The following is a 6,875-nucleotide window of genomic DNA, read 5'->3' as shown; positions in this document are numbered from 1 at the left end:
GAAGCATCTTTAAGTCTATATTTAGAAGACAATCAAAAGAAATCTAAAATCCTGATCTTGTGACTGAAAAGTAAGTAGTCAATGCTCTACCAGTTTATGAGAACTCCATTAATCAATGTTGAAACTCTGAACTTTTAAAATCTTAGTGTAACAATAGTGTATAATGGGGAAAGAAATCTGAAACATTTTCCATTTTCATATACCTGAAATCACTTACTTATATCTTTATAACTTGCATTTACATCTTAAATAATTTTCTGAGGCCCTCAAAACTTACTTAAGCTTTCATATCTCGAACTTTCATATATCTTAGACCCTTAGAACTTATATAGACTCTCATATCCTCAGACCTTTATATACCTTAAAATATTTTCTTAGACCCTCAAAACTTGAATAGACTTTAATATTAATTCTTTCCATCTAATCATTTACCAGAAACACAAACAGTTATTACAGAGAACAATCATTTCAAATAATGTTTCTTTAGTGGAAAGTTACATCTGAAACCTGTTTATCTTTTGATATGAAACCTGGTAGCAAGGCAAGCCCATTTGCCTTTTTTCTACTGGAGAACTACTGGCTCTAGAAAAAGCAAAGCTTGATTTTTACATATAAAATGAACTAGCAAGGTAATTACAGCCTTGGGGAAGAACCTGGTTGCCTGTTGCTGCTAAGCTAGTCCAGCCATCAATATCATCAGAGATCTGAGAAGGATAAATTATAGCAGGAAGTATAATCCAAATGGCCCACATAGCAGTTAAAATGGCAGAGACTAGTTTATTACCTAGATGGGCATTCCAGACTCCTGTGTTCTCCATGGTATTGGGGGCAGAGGTACCATGACAGCATCAATATTCAACTGGCAGACCTAGAAGGTGAGAGGCTTCCTGTGGAGGAGGAACATGGGAGAGACTGATCTTACTTTGTCTAGGCAAAGTGGGGCAATCAACTCTTCAGTGTCCTGCTTGTCCACAGTTTGGTCTGGGTCCTGGCAGCAGGTGCTGTATTAGGGCAGTCTTGCCCAGTGGTTAGCATTACCATAATCCAAGTGGAGACATCATGGTGTCCCATCATCTTCTTTGGATACCTTGGGGTCACTACTAGGAGCTAGGAGTTTCTGTCTGTCATAGTAAGCTTTTTCAATTAAACATTTTAAACCCCATATTCATCAGATCTCTGACAAGTTTGAGGACCATTATCTATTAATTATATCTGAGCTAAACAAACCTAGGCTTAACCTTGAATACATACCTAACATGATTACAAGTTTGATTATTATAGATGACTAACCACTTTTAATTGTACTTTACTTTTTAAAGTGAGCTGCATAGGTACAGAACCTTAAACAAGATTAGAATGTATATATACAGTATGACAAAAATAACCTTAAATTGGTATCAATATGCAAAAATCCATACCAACATGAAATATTTGAGACTAGTAGTTGGTTTTTTAGTTTAAAAGTGGATTCCATAATCTATCCTTTTATCCTATCATTTTTATTTTAAAAGTAGATTTAATAATCTACCCTTTCCTATATCCCCCTCCCCACTTTTTTGGAAAAAGATCCCCAAATCTAACCTCTTTTGTTTAGTTTCCTCCTTGACCATGTCCAGTAACAACTTAAAACCAACTCTCCTAAGCACTGACAAACATCCACCGAATAACCAGAAACCACCCACCTCACCTCTTAGGAATGTGGGCGTCATGTTCTCTAGACTGCTTCCTGTTGTTTGGGGGTGATGGCATCTCTAGGGGACCCTAGAAAATTGGGCTAATGGTCAAGTCCTGGGAGATCTAGCCATATTATTTTTTGTTTAGTCTCTGTGTGATGGGAAATTGTAAAGCTTATCTGAAATCTTGGCTGGAGCAATCTGTGAGGCTGGACCATCTCAGCTAGCAGCTTTGAAGTTGTTCTGGATGTAGATTTTTGAGGAAACTGTAACTGAGGCATTCTGAGACTGGATTATTTGGGCTACTTGTTTTGTCTTTGTGTTCAGTCCTTTTGTTCTGAAAACATACAAACTTTCAAAGGTAACATACATATCTGTATTAACACAAGTATGGAATGTGTGATGTGCACAAGTCAGCTAAAGATGATTTGTTTTATGTTTGAGCAGGTAAAAAAAGATCTGCCAACTTTATAAGTCCATTTGGACTGTACAACCAAACTGTTATGAGGACTCTGTAACCAACAAGATTTATCATGTCTCATCCAGTCTCAGAGCTGTTACCATGTAGAGGGATCAGCATACATGTCATCTGTCCTATAGTCTTTCCTGGCTTCCTCCCTCATGTCTGCAGCCAAGATCCTCAGGAGGTCTCCTTAGTCAAATTTGATCTTTATTAATTTTTAAGGAATCCATAGCATTTTGTTTCCTGTGGAAATAAAAGCACAACCTTTCCCAATGCAGCACATTTCCTGACTCATTATGAAGCCAAGACATCCATAAAATATATAGACTGGTATAATTCAGCAGTTCCTTCCACAATCCAGTGTCTCTCAGCAGCTACTGTTCACTCATCAGCATTTAAAAAATTCAAAGTCAACAAAGCAACATACAGGATCCAGGTGCCCTGTGTATTTCCCATCCTTACACAGTTTTTTTTTAAATATTACTTTATTCTGTCTTTAAAGATTTTATGTTAGTCAGATTTTTCTTAATTATCCTTAACAGTTTACTATAACTTACTAGCTTTCATAAGACTAGGACTTGCTGGGGTAGGGCTTGCTAGCAGGGACTGGGGAGACTAGAGACTAGCATTGCCCTTGACAAGTTAATAGGCACCACAACCAGGTATTGATGGAAGGGCCACAAGTTCCTTTTGCCAGAGATAAGAAGAATGATTCCCTTTTTAGCAAGCAGGAATTTCTTCAAGCCCCTGAAGAAATGAGAACTTTTGTCTAAAAGCCTGATCCTGGGAAAGGATTTTATAGCTTTATCTCGGTTAAGTTTGTCCCTTAAAAAACAACTTCTGGCCAGGTGGTGGTGGTGACGCACGCCTTTAGTCCCAGCACACAGGAGGCAGAGCCAGGTGGATCTCTGTGAGTTCAAGGCCAGCCTGGGCTACAGAGCCAGATCTAGGACAGGCACCAAAGCTACACAGAGAAACCCTGTCTCAAAAAAAAAAAATCTGAATTGAAGCTCCTTTAGTATAAACCTTTTAACTCATAAACATAGTCCACAGAGAGACTGGGAAATTTCCTGATCCTTTTATACTACAACAGAATATAATAGTTTCTTATATGACTCAGTTTACCAATATAGCTTAAACTTAACAAAGTTAGCAAGGATAAGGATGCTAGACATACGTTCTTCAGCATGAATAGACATTAGGTAAGGAAAGACATTCTATAAGGCAGTGGTTCTCAACCTTTCCAATGTTTCGACCCTTCAATATCATTCTCCATATTGTTCTGTTGCTATCACACAACTGCAATTTTTCCATTGTTATAAATCTCAATGTAAATATCCAACATGTGGGTGGTCCTAGGCTACCCCTGTAAAAAGGTCTTTCAACCCCTAAGGGATTGAGACTCGTAGGCTGAAAAGCTACTCCAAGCCCTTTGCCAGACTGCTTAAGTCATTGTCTTGCTACATTATAAGATAGGAATATCCCAGTTTCTGGTGTTTAGTATTTGGTGCTCATAGCTGTGGCCTTAACTTTTAGCCTTATACTTATTAAGTTCAAATATTAATAATAAAAAACATTTTATAAACTTAAAATGTCCCATAGCCTTATAAATTTAAATATTTTAAAAACTAATCTTTAAAAAATATTGTTTTTTAATTTTCTGTAAAACTCTAAACTTTCCCCTTATATCAAAAATAAAGTACCTTTTTTTTAACTTCAAGAGGGAGAAAACAGGGCATAAGCATAATCTGCATAAGGCAAAACCAAGTTCCAACAGTGCAAACAATTTAAAGCCCAATTATCTGGGGTTCACTCACAATCGCTCTGGTTTTCTAAAGAAGCTTGGATCACCAAGCCTCTTTGGCCCCACCCTTGACAGCATATACATAGCCTGCTCCATTTCATTGTGGCTGATGCTTCTGGTGACAATCACATGGCTCTAGCATTTCAAAACTGCTAAAGTCCACCATTGCAACTCGGTTCTCTTTAGGAATTCTACCTGCCACACATTTGCAAACCTCAGATGTTCCCCATGATCCCTTCTTGTCTTTAAAACCATTATCACCTGGTGACTCTTCAATTGCAAAGTTTAGCTGCCAGAGCAAGGTACATTCTTGCTTATAAAAGCATGGAGTTGCAGCTTTAATATCTTATTAAACAAGCATTGTTTTAAAATACTATCCTTCATAAATCCTGTTTTCAGGACAAGACAGTAATTACCACACAAAAGTCCATCCTAATCCAAAATATCTTGGAGACCTGTTGTTGCCACCTTGGTAGACCCACTCCATATGGTCTCTTTTAATCAAGATGGCAGTGAAATCACATGACACCCATCTTCTCTAACCCTAGCAAAGATGGCTGCCAGACACGTGGCAGCCCAAAGATGGTGAAGTCACATGACTTTATGCCCTGGACAGGAGAATATGGAGGCCTCATTGAACCCCCTCCACATCCCAGATAGGGATCCCACAAAGCAGTAACAGACGATCATTCACCAGGAGGCCTCCATAGGTGCTTGCTGCATTTCTTGGCATGGCAGTTTACTCCAACAGTCTGAAAACTGAAGGCAGCCTAGGAGCGTTGGACCATCTCAAAGCCTGTGGTTCCTCAAGCAGCCTCTCCCCTCTGCAGTTCCAGAGTGAAGATCTAGCTTTAGATTATATGTGGGTGGTCTGAATCTCACTGGAGGCCTCCAGAAAATATTAATCCCACTGACTGAGACTAAGACCACTACCATAGTTTAAAGCCAAATTTGAAGCAAGCTTTAGATAAATACTGGCCAGGTGGATGGACTCTGGCCAGGTCCATACCCACGTTCCTGGGAAATGGGCTAGAATCAAGTATGGCAAGGGCTTAAAAGGGAAAATCCATAATTCACTGCATTTCCTATCAGGTCCAATCAAGAGCAAGCATACATCCTGACATAACTCCAGCCTATAAACAATCAGGGGCAAGCATATATCCTGACGTATTTCCTGCCTGTGAACCTCCCGCCCACATGTGAGCAAGCACATCTGGTGCAGATGGGTCAAACAAACTTGTTTAGGGGAGTGAAAAACAGGGGACTTGTTATCTCCCATAAACAATAGCCTCCAGCATTTCAGGAAGTGTCTGTCCTTGGGCAAGGGGTTTGTAGATAAGAGGCATTTTTGTTTTGTGGATCTCTAAGGCATAGTAATTAAAACTTAAAATGTAACTTTGGCTCTCACATGATGAGTAACATAATTAACACACTTCTGAAACTGAAGAACAGCCCTAACCTTAAGACCTTTTGTTTTTTGTTTTGTTTTGTTGTTGTTGTTTTTATTGTAACCATATCACTAAGTATCCTACACTATTTAAGTTCTTGAGTGGTTTTAATCAGTATTGAATATCCACACTAAAGCTGCTAGGCATCAGAGTGACTGGACAAATACTACAAGGTCCAGCTCAATGGGAGCCTGGCCCACTCTCCTCTGAAGTAGACTCGGTGGGTTTGTGTGTGCATACAAAAAGAACCCAAAGAGTTGTGTGCTATCCTGGGAACTCTGCCTCTGGGTGAAAACACAGAGGAAATCTGGTGCCTTGCCAGGTACAAATGAGGTAGCTCCATGTGTGAGTTGCACAAAACTCAGTACATGAAGAAGGGTGGAGGAAATGTGGGAACAGCAGTAGAGAAGAAAGTCTTCCTTCAAGGAAGACGTGATGACCAGCTTGGCTGCCGCTAGGTTAGGGGATGACTGGAAATGCCCAGTAATCAAAATTAGCATGTGGGAGACATGCACAGTAAACTTACAAAGCAATTTCACTGAAGAGTAGAAGTGAGCACTGAAAACTGTGGGCACTCTCCAGGATGAGGGTCCACTGGGACTCTCAGACATTGCCTGAAGGGTGCAGATCAGCTATGGAAGTTTCCAGAATACTATCAGGGGCACAAGTATGTATAGCTCTGGGTGTACTGTGGAAAGTAGGAACAGAATACCCCACAATACAAAACAGGAAGTTCCCAAACAGGATGCCAAGCTAAAGAAGCCTAGAACAAGAGTGCATTCAGTAATTAAATTCATGTTAGTCTCTAATGCAAGAATTTAGGTCACCCTGGAGTTTGAACAGTTCCTGGGAGAGACATTAAGGGAATTTCTGGGATGTTTGAATATTCTTTTTTGTAGCCTGATGCTTGTAACCAGGTGTGTTCAATTTTGGAAAATCCAAGAGGTTGTATACTTGAGAAGTGCAAAGCATAATGGCACATGCCTGTAATCACAGGTCTTGGGAAGCAGGAGCAGCAGAATTTTGAGTTTGAACTCAATCTGCACTCAAGCTGAGGCCAGTCTTGGCTCCCGAACAAAAATCTGTCTAGAGTGGAGCATGCACGTGCTTACCTGCACCCTCCCTGTCTCTCTCCCAAGAAGAGGGGCTGACCATCTTTTCCTCTGTCACTAGTGTCCTGTGTTTGATTGTGGTGGGTTCCTGAGAATCTAGCAATGGCTCTAGGGAAATGTGTTGGGGGTGGAGCGTAATTTCCTCTTCTAAACTCCCTGCCTCCTTCTCTCTGCATCTCCAGCCCTGTCTCTTCCTACTAAAAGATCAGTGAACCACCCCACACCTGCCTAATATGTATTTCTATCTGAATATGACTAGGTTTACATCTGGGTTCTGAGTACAAACTACAGTACTTGACTCTTAAATTTATGCATAGTTTCATTTTCTTGCTCAAAAATGAAATGAAGAATGCATTAAAACTAAGGAAAAAAAAC

This window comes from Peromyscus californicus, unplaced genomic scaffold (genome assembly GCF_007827085.1).
Source record: "Peromyscus californicus insignis strain IS unplaced genomic scaffold, ASM782708v3 Scaffold_7__1_contigs__length_154581171, whole genome shotgun sequence".
NCBI lineage: Eukaryota > Metazoa > Chordata > Mammalia > Rodentia > Cricetidae > Peromyscus > Peromyscus californicus.
The sequence above is the reverse complement of the archived record's forward strand: the minus strand, read 5'-3'. Positions refer to the sequence as shown.